This window comes from Sylvia atricapilla, chromosome 1 (assembly GCF_009819655.1).
Source record: "Sylvia atricapilla isolate bSylAtr1 chromosome 1, bSylAtr1.pri, whole genome shotgun sequence".
Taxonomy (NCBI): domain Eukaryota; kingdom Metazoa; phylum Chordata; class Aves; order Passeriformes; family Sylviidae; genus Sylvia; species Sylvia atricapilla.
In genome coordinates, this window is record NC_089140.1 from 28083663 (window position 1) to 28101505 (window position 17843).

Here is a 17843-nt window from a genome sequence, read left to right on the forward strand (position 1 = left end):
AAAAATTCTCAGCTAGACTTACAGATTCTCTTTCTTTGCTCTTTTCATATAGTCGTTAGTATTTCTATTTTCTGGGCATCGTTTTAAGGCACAATATATTCTTGAAATAAAATTCAGCAATGTGCTGATATTTGTGCAATAATTTGAGAGGCAAACTCTTTGCCACTATATCTTCATATTTATGCAATAGATGGTGAAAAGTTAGCAAATAAGTTAGCCATCAGTAGCATAAATAAGCATTACGTGTGGAGTTCTCTGGGTTTGGTTTGTTGTTATTTTGGTTTTGGTTTTTTTTGGTGGTTTTTGGGGGTTTTTGGTGGGTTTTTGGTTGTTGTTTTTTTGGTTTTTTTTTTTTTTTTTGTGTGTGTGCGTGTGTGTGTGTGTGTGTTTTGGTTTGGGTTTTTTTGTTTGTTTTTTTTTTTTTTTTTGGTTTTTTTTTTTTTTTTTTTGGGTTTTTGGGTTTTTTTTTTGGTTAAAGAGAATAATCTTTTGTATTTTCCAAATAAGCATACACATAATCTTGTTCAAAACCATAGCATTCTGCTTCTTCTGTCTACTGAATTATACCACTCAGCCAGCTGGACTCAGCAGTTTAGGATACTTTATGGTTTCTCAAGCCTTTTACATATTTAGATAATTTGAAGCTTTCTACAGTGTCTATTTATTCCATCTAAGAGAGATGCGGTGATGTCTCATAATTCTGAACTATAATATTTAATATTATAACTTCTTAATATTAACTTCTCTCCTTTTGTTTTCTGCAAGTTTCTAGTCCAAATAATACCTCTAGCTATGAGACATTATTTCTTCAAGGCTTATGCAAATATGGGAAAATTTCCTAGCTACTTTTGTATTTACTTACAAGTTTGGTTGATGACTTTCTATCAAGTCTCATAGTTTTACAGCAGTTTAACAATCAAAATTACTTTTAACCAAGTATTTAAAAAGCATATTATGTTAAGAAGGAAAATCAACCATATGTAGTAGGTTTCCACTGAACTAATTTTTGTGGAAAAATTTAAGAATAAATTAAAAATATAAATAGTAGTGTTACTAGTGAAAAAAATTATTTGCTTATATGTCTTTGAACATCAAGATGCACATATAACTTTAAGAGGTTAAAAGTGGCTTGCTTTCTCATCATTTAGAGATTGAGTTTGGAGCTACCAACAAGCCTTTAAAACTCTGCATTTCTTTCTTCTCTGGTAATTCACCTTGGTATTGATTAAAATTAGGAAGATGGTTTTATATGAGAAAATCACCAATAACAGTGAACTTAAGAGAAACAAGTAAAAGCAAGATTTAATTTTCAACCAATTGATATGGATTTGGCATATGTCCTATGTAAGGTGTGATACAGGGCTTTTAATTGATAGATTTGGGTTTGTGTCACAATTGGAGATGATCCTATATATTGATTCAAGTAAATAAAATTCGGAGGATTGATTAGCTAAGTAAATTTAAGGATTGAGAGAGCTTGATCTACAATGATGTCCAGTGAAAGGCATGGCAGGAAGAGGAAACCTCCCTGTAGAAAACCTGAAAATATCTCATGAGACCCGCTGCATAAATGGAAACAAGTTCAGACAAATTTCCTGTAAAAGTTGTAGTAAACCCGGATTTGTAGCTTTCTAATCTCCATGCAGTTGTTCTTTAGATAGTGTTTGGATAAACAGAACCTGAGGTTAGAATTGCAATGTTGCTATTTTTCTGAAGTGGAAACATACAGTTTTGAAAGCCTCTTATTCTTTTATTTATTATATATGCTTTTTCAATTTCATGGAGGGATAATCTCCTCTTTTAAAACTCTGAAACTGTAAAGTACTCAGCTTTTCTCACCTGAGAAATAGCCTTGCTGACTAAATGGAAACTGTGTTGTGGGATTCATGAGAGTCTGTCTTAATAAAGAAAGAAAATAATTTTTGATAAAGGCATTGTGTTCTTTTTAAAAGAAGTCTTTCTTCTGGTTTGGAAGCTTTTTGTACATCTAAAATGATCAGCAGTAAAGTGGGTAGCTTATAAGAATTAACATGGTAGCTAACAATTTCTTCATCACTTCCATTCTTTTCTCCCCATCCCCCTGCTTTTTTTAGCCCCAGCCAGCATGAAGTGTGCCACTCTGAATCTTGTATAGCTTCTCTATCCATATAGCTGTTGAATTCAAAGGCCTTTTAGACTGTTGACTGTATGCTCTTGGATGGAAACCTATGCCAGGAAGGTTAAGAGTTTGATTGTAGGTTCATGGGTAAAGAAATGACCTGAAACACACTGAGATATATCAACATAAAACTAATGTTAAGTGAACTTGAGTCATGTTCACAGGTAGAGGCTATGGTCAACAAAAACTTCTTCAAATCAATTTAAAGAAGCACAGAAAGTCCTTCTTGGTTCTGTTTGTATCCAGCATGGAAGTGATCTTAATCTTTACCCATTATAAAACTCCATTTAAGACACACTTTCTAAGAGATGTTTTCACAGGTAAGTTGAGGCAGAACATTGACAAATTTTATTACATTAGTTTCCTTTAATAGGACTCTATGTTATGGTGCTTTGCAAATTAACATATTAAATATGAAGGAAATCAGGTTCCTTGGACAGTATTAGAAGTTAGAGGCTTGTGTCTCCAGGCTGATAGTTAAAAAAACCCTTTCAGAGTTCAGTAGCATTAAAGAAAAATGGCTATCAGGCTGCAACACACATAAAACACAGAAATATTGATTTCTCAGGCTTTAATTCTAGGTGGCCCAGCAAAGCAATTTATTTTTATGTGGTTTTTTTCTAAAAGGAAATATTTTATCAATGGAGTTTTGCTAAGATTGTAAGAATAAATCTTTCTTATGAGGAAGCTAAAGTAATAGGATTAGAATTTGGACCACATAATCCTGTATGGTTTTTTCTTTAAAAGCCTGTTTGTGTTAACTAGTTCTAATTGAATGACTTTAGGGTGCTCAAAAGCCTCCATGAGGCCAATGTGTTAAGTGGGATGCATTTCCCAAGCAACAAATTTAATGATCTGCTTTGAAAAAGAAGCTAAGAGATAATCAATAGCTCCCTAAGGATGTGTTCAAGCTTAATGGATTTGACCAGACCAAGCAGATTATCCTAGTATTTATAGTTGCACTTCACCAGATGGTTAAAAAGTATGTTGTTTAATGGAAGAAAACCAAGAACTCACATAATCTTATTTATGAAGTTACTCATCATAGCAGTTTTAGTCCTCTCAAATGAATGTATCTTTTAACATTTTTATTACGAATTTCATCATCTGGTTTTAAATAATTGAGAGAGTAACTTAATCTTATTGGGAATAGAGCAGTATGCCCTGACATGTGGTGAGGGTCATGTCACCAGAAAAAAAATCTTGTCAGTTGATTCTCTTGATAATAGTGGTAGGCACTGCTTAATGATTCCATGTATTTTTTCCACTATGCACTCTCTCAAAAATCAAGTGAGATTATGTAGGAGGTTTCATCACTTTTTTCTTTGAAAGGCACTTTGGTGACAGGCATTGAACTCTTGAGAGTGTCTGAGCACCTTTGCTTCTACAGAAGTTCTCAGACACACTCAGCAGTTCTAGTATTATATTCATCACTGGCTTATTTTCCTTACAAATAGTTTTTTTGTCTTGGCTGCTGTCCGTCCACTGAAGTAAACAATATCTTTGGATGTGCTGTCTGAAAATTAGTTTCTATGAACATACAAGTAAGAAGACACTGAGAATACTATTTATTTTGTATGATACATATTATTGCTGGAAATTAAGTACAGAATATAAGATAATATTTTAGAGAGAGGACAAGGAAGCATCATAATTCAGAAACAGTTATTTTTACCCCAGCGATGGCACCGCAGCTCTACCCTGTGAAAGTCACAGGTAAAATACCTGACAGGATATTTCTACAAAGGCATCTTCCAACCTCCACAACCTCATATCATGCCACGTTGTCTTCAGGAACAATACCCTTTTTCTATAACAAGCTCAGTACTCATTAATTTTCATTCACTGGGTTGCCCCATCAATGTCAGAATGCCAGATGGGACTGCTGGCTTGTGAGCCATAAAGAAATCCTGTAGGGTGGTTTCACTAGGACTGAGAAATATGTCAGCAGACATGACCGGACTTACTATTTTCTTGTTCTATGTTTTCCCCATACTCTCTTCTCTCTTAATACAGCCTTTGGCATGAGAACCAACATTGCCGTATCTTAAGGTGGGAAAAAAGACAAAACCCAACTCACATTGCTAAAAAAAGTATTTACCGTGGACATATTCATGCAATAGGATGGGTTTCATTTTCTAGTAAATATTTCCAACTTTGCCATGTTAGAATAAGAGTGCAGAAAATGTAAGAGAAGAAAACCTGTAATCATGTGTAAGTTTGTAAACATCTGGTCTAATTAAAAAATTTGGCCAAAGCACTCTTCATTAATACTTTGTATTGATTCAAATAAGGGTTTAAAGGTTTGCTAGGAATTACACAGGTGAGGTTTGATGCCGTATGGCTTACCTTCTTTGTCTTGTTTTACAAGGGGAAAGATTTATTTTACAGCTGAATGCCATCATCCTTTCTTTCTCTTAAAATGTGTAAAACTCAAGACACACCCTGACAGCTGTTATCATACGCCACTGAGGTGCTGTAACTGAGGTTTCTGTCAATAGATCCCTTGGGACAAATTAGAGTAAAATGCCATTGAATGACCAGTATATATATATTTATACAAGTATATATGTGGCATGTTTGTTTTAGAACAATTTAGATGCAATGAAAAGGTGGTATGTAGGCATTTGGTTATTCTATACCACTTTAGAAAATATATGAGGGAAAAAAAAGAAAGTCAGGATGAGAGTAAAGATACCACCAGCTGTGAATCCAGAGGCAAAGATGATCGTTGCAATATAGATGTCAGTGGTTACAATCTTCATCCACTGGGTGTGAGCAGAGAGCTTGAAACAATAAGTTCAATGGGTCAATATTTAGGCTGAGCTGGGAATGCTCAGGTACCTCCCCTGGGGGTGAGTTTTACACTGATGCAACTCTATGGATTATGCACAGTTCTCTGGTGGAGGGCCCCAGAAGTGAGTCTGGGGGTGTTTTCAGGGGTCTTTGATGGTTCACGACCATCAAAGACATGATCGCTGTTTCTCACACCTGTGTAGTTGCACCAGTTACGCCTTATCAGAAGGGATGAACACTTTCAGGATTACATGTGAATGTTTTGATATCTTCCCTGGTGGGGAAAGAGAGTTTAACGCCTGGGCCTTATTGGGAAGGAGGACATTAGTATGTTAAAAAGTATTATCCTACCTGGAACAATCTGCTTCTTATCAACCTTTTCACTTATCTGGCTCACAACCCAGATCATTGCTAAACAAAGGTAAATTTGGTGTAGTCATCCTATGGTGGGTGCTCACCTCCTCTGCTCCTGGGCTGTTCTTCTGCAGGTCAGAAATGTGGACACATCACACCCCATGGCATGAGGAGCTGTATCAGCTACTCTACATTTCCAAATAACATTCCTGAAATCTGCTCACTATAGGCCATCCCTATAGACCATCTTACAGCATGATTCTTTATACTGAGTGACCTTGAACTTCCTTGCTAAGCACTAATTCAGTCACTGCTTGGCAATGGCTGTGGGCCTAGGCTTAAACTGGAATCACTGAAACTACTGTATTTTTCACAGTAAAGGGAAATATGACCAGTTTTGACAGTCGAAGAAGTATGGTATGGGAATCATGTAGAGACCACTTTTCTCTGAGATGTATATTGATTACAGCAGAGCCATCTTTGAATAATGTGTATACTCTGCTTGCAAAATATTTCTCTGCAGACAGAGAACTCAGGTTGTAGTTGACATACCAGCAAAGCATTTTGCCCTCTTGATTCTCAGCTGCTGAAGTTTTGGCACTGAATAGTGGATGTTATTTCACCGGGGAAAGAAGTAGATGCAGGCTTGATATGTTTTTATAAATCCTGAAAACAGAGATGTCGACTAGCGATTCTAAAGGCACCCAAGATGGCCTGTCTTATTTGGGAATGGGGAGTTGGGGCTTTGTAGACTGTGCGTCAGGAAAATGAGCTCAACACTTTGCTAGTTGTGGATTTCATGGCTCCAATTTGTACTATTTCTGCTTCCCATATTGTTTCATTCTAAGGATGGTCTTCAGTGAAATGTTTTTCCTTTTAGAAATGTTTTTCTATTCCGTACAAAGCCTGTTAACAGTTTCAGGAAACAATTTCAGGAGACTCTTTTGGAGCTGACTATGAATTCAAAGCAAAAGTCTAAGCTGGAGTAAATACTTAGTCTAAACTCTTGCTCAAATCTGGACTATGATGAAACTATGGAAGGTGCCACAGGTGCATAGGCATGACAACTTTCGCCAACTGAAATCAGTCTGTCTGATACATAAGTTTCAGGGCTGGGCTCATCAATCATCTTGTTGTGATTTGTTCTTTCATTTTGGAGTTTAGGCACACTGAAGACAAAGGGAACCCAAAACTTGGAAAATGTGATTTTAAAATTACAGCATGATCAAATACATTTTAGGCTACTTATAATGTTTGAAAGTCCTGTTGCATTTAATAAATATGACCCATTTTTCTAGGTATCTTGTATTATTTTAATAAACAGTCATTAATAACCATCTTGTTAAAAAAATGTTCACTCAAGTTATCTTTCGAATGTCATCTGGAATAATTTTATTTGATCGAGATCATAATCTATATTTCTTACTCACAGAATTACTGTGTGCCTTTGATGTACTCCCCTTATTTTATATTCTAGGAATACTTCATACAGTTTGCTGTAGATAAGAGTCATTATATAAAGATTTATGTGAGTGTAACTCCCTCAAAAATTAGAAAAGCTCCATACCATCTCTTTTACTTGACAAACTCTGGGTGTCTGGTTTTCAGCAAGACCAAGACCCACCATTTTTTTCTGCCCTATTTCTGAGGTACAGTGCTGATGAGATCCCATAATCCTGAAGCTGCAAACGACTCAGTAAATCACGTATTCTGGTAGTATTAAAATCTCTGCATGACAGAGTCTCATTCATATTGTTACCTTTTCAGGCTTGTTTTTTGTGCAGGGAACAAGTATTGCCAACAATATCTAATGGATGTCTAATGGATATTGCTATTTAATGGAGGGTTTTAAGTGTAGAGATCCTGGTTCTGCAATGACTTCTATACAGGTAGATGACCACATAGAGTGGCACTGACATATCTAAGGTTGTCTATGCAGGGAATCCATCTGTGTCGGCTTGTTGCAGGAATGTGGCCACATGATGATGCAAAATCATTCATAGAATTCCCACTGATGTTGGTGTCAGATTTATGGAAATGAGCTGTATGGTCCCCAAATGCAAAACTTTGAAGTTTCATCAAAATAGTTGCAATTTATTCCTTGCCATTGAATTTTACATTTTCTTCATTCAAAAAGAACTGAAGTGCCATCTTACCATGGTACTTGCAACCAGTACTGTAAAAAACAGATGTTTATTATGCTACTACTACTTTTTCATATAAGTTCTAAATTTTGATTTCTGTTCTTTGCCAAGAGCTTTATCCCTTGGGAAATACTAGTCACATGTAAATGATCTACCGGAGTTATCATCTTTCTTAACAGAAGTGCAGTGTGTTCTTATGAATAGTGGATCAGAAAGATGGGACAATGCCTTTATTTAATTCTGAGAATGATTAAAATCTGATTGACATTCTTGATTGATTTTCTACTCCTCTGCACATATAAAAACAGAGTGAAAAATAAGGCCTTGATATTCATCAGTATCTATGATATTCAGCATTAATACTTGCAAGAATTTACTTTGATATCAGCTTACTATGCTTTCCAGACCATCATATATTTTGTCAAAAAGCAAGCGGCAGTATAATGGTAAATGCTTCTTCATTGCCAAAAGCTTTGAAGACTGTGTATCACATTTAACAACATATCAGCAATTTTAGAAAAGCCAAATAACTGATTCCATGTAGTGGTTCTCATTCCCCAAAGCTTTTTCAGCATCCACTGTGAAGTATATATGCAATCTAAAGCATTGAGCCATATAGCATATGGCTCTTCTAAAAATTATACTACTTATCACTGCTCAGTTTAGGCATTTGCTCCTCTCTCTTATTGTCCAGTGACATAAAACCTTTTCCAAAATGTCATTATTGACACACCTGAGGGACTGGATGCCATCCAGAGGGACTGGATGCCATCCAGAGGGACCTGAACAAGCTTGAGAAGGGGACTCATGGAAACCTCATGAGATTCAACAACACCCAGTATCAATACAGACTGAAGGGATTGAGAGCAGCCCTTCTGAGAAGGACCTGGGGGCGCTGGTGATCAGAGCCAGGACATGACCCAGCCATGTGCACTCACAGCCCCAAGGACCAAACATATCCAGGGCTGCATCCAGAGCAGTGTGGGCAGCAGGGTGAGGGAGGGGATGCTGTCCCTCTGCTCTGCTCTGGTGACACCCCACTGCAGGGCTGCATCAGCTCTGGGGTCCCAGCACGGGAAGGACATGAACTGTTGCAATGGGTCCAGTAGAGGGCCACAAAAATTATCAGAGGACTGGAATGTGTCTCCTATGAAGAAAGGCTGAACAGTTGGGGTTATTCAGCCTGTAGAAGAGAAGACTGTGGAGTGACCTTTTTGCAGTTTTCAGCACTTAAATGGATCCTATAAGAAAGATGGGAACAAGCTTTTTAGCAGGGCCTTTTGCAATAGAATAGAAGCTTCTATTTGCTTTACACATGGCTTTTTCTACATGGCTTTAAACTAAAGAAGGCAGATCTAAGCAGTGAACGTGTTTCCCATAGAGGTGCTGGATGCCCCATCCCTGGAAATATTCAAGGTCGGGTCAGATGGGGCTCTGAGCAACCTGACAGAGTGTAAGGTGTCCCCGCTTACTGCTGGGAAGTTAAACTAGATGGCCTTTCAGGATCTCTTCCAACACAAATTATCCTATAATTCTATGATAATCTTAATGGCAAATAATTATAATATCATAAAGTCATATTTTATATGTCCTCACTGTGCAACTTAGGTTACATGCAGGAGTGCAACTTAGGTTAGATGCAGGATTGGAACTTCTGTCCCATGAAGGAATCTGTGATTGGGACATCATTCCCTTGAAGAAATCTTTTCACATTTATTTTGAAATGTGCTTAGGGTTAGTTTTGCTTCTACATATTTAATTATTCAAACAAGTGTTTGGTTCATTTTTTACTGTGGATCATCTTTGTGTCTGAGAAAAAAAAAGAAATAAACAAACTGAAAAAAACCAGCCTGCATGAACTTTATACATTTCTATGGTTGTACAGTCAGACTGCAAAATTAAATAAATTTGAGTTACATAGTAAGATATCAGTACTTTTCTGCTTCCCCTTCCAAAAAGAACAATTCCACATGTATAGAAGAAGGTGAAAATCTCAGTGCAGCAGTTGTCTAGCCATGTGCAAAGAGACCTGTGTGATTGCTTGTTGTTGCATCCTGCTGCTCAGATGACTTACAGAGAAAGTTCATGTTCTACAAGTCCTTGTCGGTGGTCATTCCGCCCTCCAATGGTCAGGTCTCCAGAGCAGCTTAAATGCTGCATTTGAGTTAAGTGTTAAAACAACTCAAAAAATTTTACCAGTTCTTCAGTATCATTTCCCTGTGAGTTTGCATGAACTATCAAATGTTCACAGCTGCTGTCTGCAGCTTGTCAAGTTGCACTGGGAGTGACAGAACCACAGTGACAGAAGATATGTAATAGTCTCCGAAGGAGAATGTTGCTAACAGTATTTGCAGATCCTTGAAGTATCTGTCTAAAGTGAAAGCATATCAGAGCGTGTGACTGAAGACATACAGGGGAGAGGCCAGAGTGCCAGCCTGTAACAAGGAACAGTGCCCTACCATCTGAAATATCCCCCAGCATTCTTGTTGCATCCCATCTTCTCCCTCACTCTCAGGAGCACAGTGTGCCAGACTGCTGCCTGACCAGCTGGGGATGGTATGTTGATGGTTTGTTGGTGGGGAAATAGGAGTCAGGATTCTGTGGCATATAGCCCACAATCTGTGAGGAGTTGGTCTAACTACCTCAGAGTCCCAAACTCCCCTCATCCATCCCCCCCATATCACATTGGTTTGTGATAGTGGCTGGTGAATACTACAAACATGAATGACTACCTTTTTCACCTTTTCTGCACTCTCTGTGTGCACCTATCATTGGGAAACCTCCACAGAGGAACCTTCCTCAAACTAGTGTGGATAATATAAATCAAATTTTCATCTTTGTAGTGCCCTCCTACAGCCATAATCTGGCTCTTAACTGAGGTTTGTAGGAAAGATTTTATGTCAATATCTTTTTTTCTTCCATAGAGAAATGCTGAGATCAGTGACCTTCTAGATTCAGGATATTTTCTGAAAATAGTAGCTTGAGCCTTAATGACTTTGAACAAGGACAATCCAGCTGAGAGTGTTTGTCTATCCAGAAGGAAGAGCTACTGAACTTAGCATTGTAAAGATCAAGCCTTAGATAATTGGCCTGAAGGTTTGTGTCTCATTTTGATATTGTTATACCTTTCCTGCTGACTTCCTTGACCTCATTACTCCTTTTTTTTTTTTTTTTTTTTTTTTTTTTTTTTTTTTTTTTTTTGTGAAATCACCAACTGTACTATTTGACTTATTCGGTTACAAAGCATAAAGGGGACTAATGATAGAATGATAAAGTTTTTTGTTCTGTAAAATAAAGAATGAACATCTGGAAAGTAGGTAAATGCTCCTGAGAGTGTCTGTAATTATGCAGCTGCGGAACACTGCTAGCCTTAATGTCACTCTGACTGTCACAGATGTATGATCTACTAATGAAAAAAGCAAATGTTCCCTCCTCCACTGTTGCCCTCTGGAATAAGAAAAGGATATTTGAGATTGCATTAAAATGACTACTGTACCTTTAAAGCTTTTCTTGTGCTGAAAGCTGATGAGTGTTTGCAATTTCAAAGCACTTTTTTAATGCCTAACCAGTGAAACTCTTTTAATTCGACATTTAGAAGGCAAAACCCACCCAAGCAATTTAATTCTTTCTACAGTTTTCCTGAAACTCTTGCAATCTGTGTGACAGGGGGTGGGTATCAGGAAAAAGTGTTGGGAATTTTGATGTTACAGCTCAGCCTGTTTCATAGTCTTTGCCTATAGTTTATAGCAGAGACAATTCTCCAAAGTGTAAGAAGAATAGTTCTTTATTTTGATTTTTTATTTAATTTAGCTTTTGTCATTATTTGTACAGGAGGAATGCTAAACACATTTTGAGAATGCTGTGGCCTTGTGTACAGTCTGACTCTCAAAGGGAGGCTCTGGGGGCTGGTGCTGCTTGGTGAGCACATGAGATAAACAGTGATGAGAGAATTGTATCTAAATGGGCAATCTTCACAAGACTCCTGGAGTGGCCACTATCACTGCTGTGATGGTTTTGGCTAGGGTAGAATTAATTTTCTTCACAGTAGTTAGTATGGGGCTATGCCTCAGGTTCCTGGGGATGGCTGAATACTCACATGTCCATGGAAAGTGGTGTATGAATCCCTTTTTTTGCTTTGTTTGTGCATGTAGTTTTTGTTTCATGTGTTAAACTGTCCTCACCTCAATGAAAAAGTTTTCTCACATTTACCCTTCTCATAGTCTCCCCCATCCCAGCGGGGAGCAGTGAGCAAGCCCACTGGGGCTTAGTGGCTGACAAGGGTTAAACCACAATAACTGCTTTGTGGTGTGTTTTTAAGGACATCAAAGAGGGCCAGCTACTAAGAAGCATTGCAGAAAAGACTCCAAAACCACTGAATGTAGAAATGGTCAACAATGCTTCGGTATGTTACCTTTGTTGCACTATGACATAACAGTCAAGATATCTTGACAAGAAAATAATTGTTAAATATGTGTATTCTTCATACTAAGCTGGGAATTTTCAGCACTAAAACTGCTTCATTTCCACTATGTCAATCATCTGCAATGTGATTCAGCTGTGCTGTAAGACTTGTCTTTAAACTTGCTCACTTAAACTGCAGCTGCCTCAGCAAAGTAGCTGCAAGCACAGAATGCAAGAGTCAGAACATGCTTGAGAAGCAGAGTCACTACTCAGGGAGAGAGGAGGAGCACAAAATGGGGTTATATCAGCTGTGCTGTAGGGATGAGCAAAGCATATGAAAAAGAAAAATACCTAGGTAGTTCAGTGCCCATCACAGGCACTGGCAAAAAGGTGTTTTGTAGAAATAAATGTAGGAGGACATAGACAAAGAGGTAAGGGGGTTTTGTTATTGAAACTGAATACCCCAAATAAGCTTGGTTATTCCTCATTCTAGTGCCATTTCATATCTTTGAAATGAATCTATGGATCTTTTTGAGATGGAGGCCAGACCTGCATTTTCTGAGATACTCTTATAGCACAAATTTTGTCCTGTGGCCCATTATCTATTCTAATGTGGTTTCATTATCTATTCCTTTTCTAATAACATATATTTTTTGGTTTGCTTTTGTGTCCATTTTTGATCATTTGGCTGCCTAATGTGAGGTTGAAGCAGCTGTGGTGATTTCAATACACCACTGCTACCCTTCTGTATTGCTAATTTTTCTGCTCTTGTACTATTTTTAAAGTTTTTATTAATAGAGGAAACCGAGCAAGGAAACAGGTGGGCTAAGCGCATATCCTGATGGTTTTCTTATTTTTTGGATAGTCTGACCTATTTCTTTCATTCTTTTTACTATGGTTTAAGCTTAACTTTAAGTTTACCATAGTGTTGTTCCCCAAAACATGGGAGCTTTTGGGTTGTTCATTGCTTGTACTTGGTCCTTCATAGAAGCTGAGGGAAGGGTGATGGCTCTTCTATCTACCTTTAAAGATGCAGAGAAGGAATAAAATAATACAAAGACATATTTTTATGAAAAACCTGTGTGAGGATTTGAGCTGTGAAATTAAAGACAACCCTTAACATCTAACAAAATACTTTTCTAGCACTACAAATTGCAAATGAAGTGTAGTAGCATTCTTTGTTTGCTAAATAGAAAATATGACACCAACTTATTGAAATAACCTCAATATTGCAAATCTTCAGTTAGCCTTTAAATAGAACAAAGTGAGTCAGACTCAAACAATTACGCTTGGAACAAAGAGATTTGATTACTCAACCAGAAGCCTCTAGCTGTTAACTCGATGTAGTAATTTTGAATCTGCACTTGCAGTGATCTTTATAAATATTACTTTATAGTTTAGTCTTCTAAAACTCTTGTCAGGAAACAATTATAATAGGCCAGCTTCAGCCTTGGTGTAATTAAATGAAGTGAGTGAAACTACACCAACGATGCATTTGGCTCAAGATTACACTGCAGTCTAAATGAAAATATTAAGTGTGCAGCTGGTTTTAATTATCTAACAAGAATAAAATTTTGTGTGGACATTTCTAGAAACTATTAAGGACTTATGACTCATTAGAAACCCAGAAAGCATCTATTGATGTAGGGTAAACATTCCAGCTGGCATAACTTTCCCCTCCACCATTCTCTACACTGTACGAATTTCCACTCTGGGTGTTATGATAGGCAGGGGAGGTGCAAATTTCTATTTTGGAATTTTACTAAAGTTCTTCTCTTTTGCCACCAGTTTCCTTCATGTCCTTCATATCCTTTCAGTACTGCAGTACTGCAGACTTTGAAATCTGGAACAAGATCAGATTTCAGTGCTAGATGAGTGCTTCCAAAGGAGAGAGAATGCCATCACTATCATATCACACAGAAGCTACAGATGTAATGAGTTTAGAACTTGCCTAGGAAATTGGAAGAATAAGAAAACCCTTCAGCTTTACATTTCTGAAATTCATAAATGAGATACTTATCAATTTATTTTGCTAGGAGAAAGAGAAAAGGCATAGTTTGGTGATATGTTCATAGTTTGTCTACTAGAGGACACGCATGCAGTGGTTATGATCATTTTTGTAATAAGAACATAGGAAACCTACTTGAAAATCAACAGGCAAGCTTGTTTACCTGTCACAATGTAGAATCTTTTGATTTTTCACTAATCACTCCCTACTAGGCTGGATGGGTGTGCCAGGGTAACTTCACAAAAAGACTTTAGAATGCGTTGAGCCAGAAAGGTGTCAGCCCATCTGCAGAGCTTGCTGCTGACATCCTCAGCAGGGTGACTAGTTTTCATCCTCTTTTAAGGTGTCTTTTACCTCAGGCTATTCAGGATAGCTGAAAGACAAATTATGTGCTTCCAAGAGCAAAAAAAAAAAAAAAAAAAAAAAAAAAAAGTCATGGGCAGACTTAACCACAGCTCCTAAGTTCCTCTTTGAAGCTGTGCCAAAAATGCAAATACAACTGTATGAACTAGAGACCAAGGACATGGAAAGTAGGTTATAATGAGCAAAGCAACCAGCAGACTGAGTAGATTACAGGAGCTATCCATGGCTGACCAAGAACAAGAAACAATTGAATTTTATTAGACTTTTAGGATTTCTGAACTCTAGAAGAGTATTTGATGTGGGTTATGTTTTCAGCCTGTGCATGCTTTTAATTTGAAAACTTACTGTTTCTTGGGGATAATGTAATTGTACGTAGTGAGGAATAAAAATTGAAAGCACACATTGTGTGGGAAAGATTAATTGTGTGAAAGACTAACAAAGACCATTATAAATGAGAAAGATAGCTCGATAGGAATTTCTTGAATAAAACAGTTACATTTTCTCTCATAACTCTTAATTGTAGGATATTCATTGTTTTTGGAAATTTGGCATACAAGATATTGTAACTTTTCTTCAGAGAATGCTTGAAAATATTTTAATTATACTTTACCAGCTGGCCTTATATATATATATATATATATATATTAACAGGCCATCAGTTAAAAATGGATCTAAGTCTTAGCATAAACATATCTGATTAATTCAACTCTATGCATAGGTTAAAACACAAAAATAAATTAAATTTTTTCTTTGCCCATGCAGAAACATTTCAAAGAAGTACAAGTGGCTATACAGTTATAAGGAGACTTTGAAGTTTTGCTGGCCATATCAGAAATCAGTATGAGATAACATGGCAAAGGGAATTTTGGAGTAGGGAATGTTAGATGAAGAAGGAAGGAAACATGTAGACTCACAGTAGCATATACATACAAACTTTGTAGAAAGTTATGAAAATACAGTTATTGTTCTGATCTTGATTGTTCATTTATATATTTAAATTGATTATGTTTTTGTAAGAAATTTTAATGTGACAGTATTTTTCTAAATGTCTCTGGTTCTTAAAACACACAAAACTTGTGCTAAACAGTGCAGTGAACAGACAGTGTAACTGCCCACAAGCTGCATTTTGCCTATGTGAATACATGCCTGGATATTGGAGTGAAGTCCAGATTCTGTTTATTGGTCTTATTATTCTGAGAATTGGTAAATAATAAATATACCAAGTTTCCGATAGATGCTAGTATCAATGGCCTTGTCTACTTTTCTTCTAATTTGTAATATAGCTGTAAAACCCATTTGACGAGAATAGAAATTGACAGTAACTCCTGACTTATTTCTTGCAAAGTATCAGAGAACCATTTAATAACTATGAAAGACAATTAAATATTGCTACTCGCATTTACATGTGCAAAATTATCATTACACTATTTATTCTTGTAATGCCACCTATCTAAAAAATAATCTGGAACCACTCTGAGCTGCCACTTAGCTCCCAAGATGCTGCACATGTTTCCAGACACCTGTGGTTATGCTCATGAACATATGCAGGTGTTCCTCTGACACAGCTGAGTTTCTCTTATCAGATGCCAGTCTCATCCCCAAGAGGTCTGAAAGGCTGCCTGAATTTACAGAGAAGCCTCTCTGCTTCAGGTTTTGCCTTTTACATCAGTGTGAACAGCCTTTTACCCTCAGAAAGGAAATTGTGTGAATTATAAGTGGAAAGTGGAAGCCTTTGAAGGACTTTTGATTGAGACTTCTGCAAGACTTCAGCACTGTTTTCTCAAGCTCCTGGATTCAATAAAGCTCAAACAAGACTGCTATCAACCTGTTCAGACATTGGCAGTTTGTGCAGCATGTGTACAAACAGTTGCAGCTACGAAGGGAATCTCAGTCCAAGTAAGGAAGCATACGGGTATTTTAATTGCATGGACTCATGAGTTGGAAAAATTTACAGTGCTAAACTTGTCAAGTTATCATTTTTTGCCTTGCCATCAGCCACACAGCTCAGAATTTCTTCTGAACTCCCATAAATTGCAGTCAGACACCCTAAGGTAAACCATAACTCATGTTATATATGGCCTGCAAACATGTGCTGTATTTCGAGAATGTGAATCCTGCAATTGTGCACCAAAGCAGTCGAGTGCATGTCATTTCCTTGGAGTTAGTGGGAGATGAGAACAGAATCATGATATAATGTATACCTGAGGGCTTCGCTAAATCAAGATTCAAGGGGGTTCTTTTTGCATACTCCTTTTCTGTGAGGCCTACAGTCAGCTGTATTGCATTTCAGTAACTCTGGTTGATAAATCTGAGTAATTATTCTTAGCTGTAAATTTTCATAGTTCCAAAATGTGTTGGTTTAGAAAGCAAAAACAATAAGCCCTGGATTAATAATGAGAAGAATATAGAAGGGGCCAAATTAAATAAATTATAATTGCTTCAATAAGGAGGAAATAATCCTTGCATTTATATTGCCAGCTCTACTTAATTTGTAAATGAAAATCTTCTAGAATTTCATATAGCACTTTCAGCCTCTTGAAATTAAGACATCTTAACTATTTTATTTACTAATGAAATAATTATCTGCATGTTATTTTAAGATACAGTGATGGGAGTTTTTTGCTTTGTCTTGACTTTTACACCCATAAAGTCAATCATAGCAGGCACTGAAAACAGTTTGGAGACAACACCAAAACTTCTATATGACTAATGTTTTTAAATATAAGATACTGAAATATTAAATACTAGAATAGGTTTGTTATGGACTAGAATGACCAAATATAGCTCTCACAATGTTGAAATAATAATTAAGATAGATTCAACACTAATGACTCAACTTGTGATAGGTACTGACTTGTTGCAGTAGTCTGCTACATATACACTTGGCTCTCCTCTTTAAGATTCTATGTTCTGTCCTCTGACTGATGACATCTAGAGTATCTGTATATACACAGTTAATCGAGTTAGTAATGTGATTGATCATTTAATTTCCTTAGTTTCATTAAATTCCAGTTCTTAAAAAATGTTTTTAAATTTACAACAATGCTTTTCCAATTTTCTAAATAATTTATATGCAATTCCTTATGCCCTTTGTTTGATGAGATCTGTCAGAAAAAAAATCCCCTTCATATTTTGATCAATTTTATATATATATATACATATGTAATAGAAAGACAAGCTTAAGACTTACGTATAGTCATTAAAGACTGCCTGGTATAAAATTTAAACCAGGACAAAAAGAGTATTTCTCTAAGAGGCACGCTGAGAACAGTGCTTGTTTAGTACTTGATAGAGAGCTCCTCCAATATCCATCAGATGAATTAACCTAAGTATATTTTTTGGCTGCCATCTCTGATGATCATTACGCTTCAAGCTGAACTTAATGGAGCTGGAATGAATCTTTGTTTGTAGTTCTTACAATTAAGGTGCAATTACATGTTTTTGCTCTTAAATATTTGATTGAAAATGGTTTCCTTGGAAGTTATGACTTTATTGGAGACCCATTTTTGGCAGCTTGAACTTAAGGCATTTCAACATTTTGGAGCATTACTTCCACAGGTGTATTCCAGAAATATGACCAGAGGTCCTAACTGTGCCAGTTTAGGAAACAGCTCCTTCT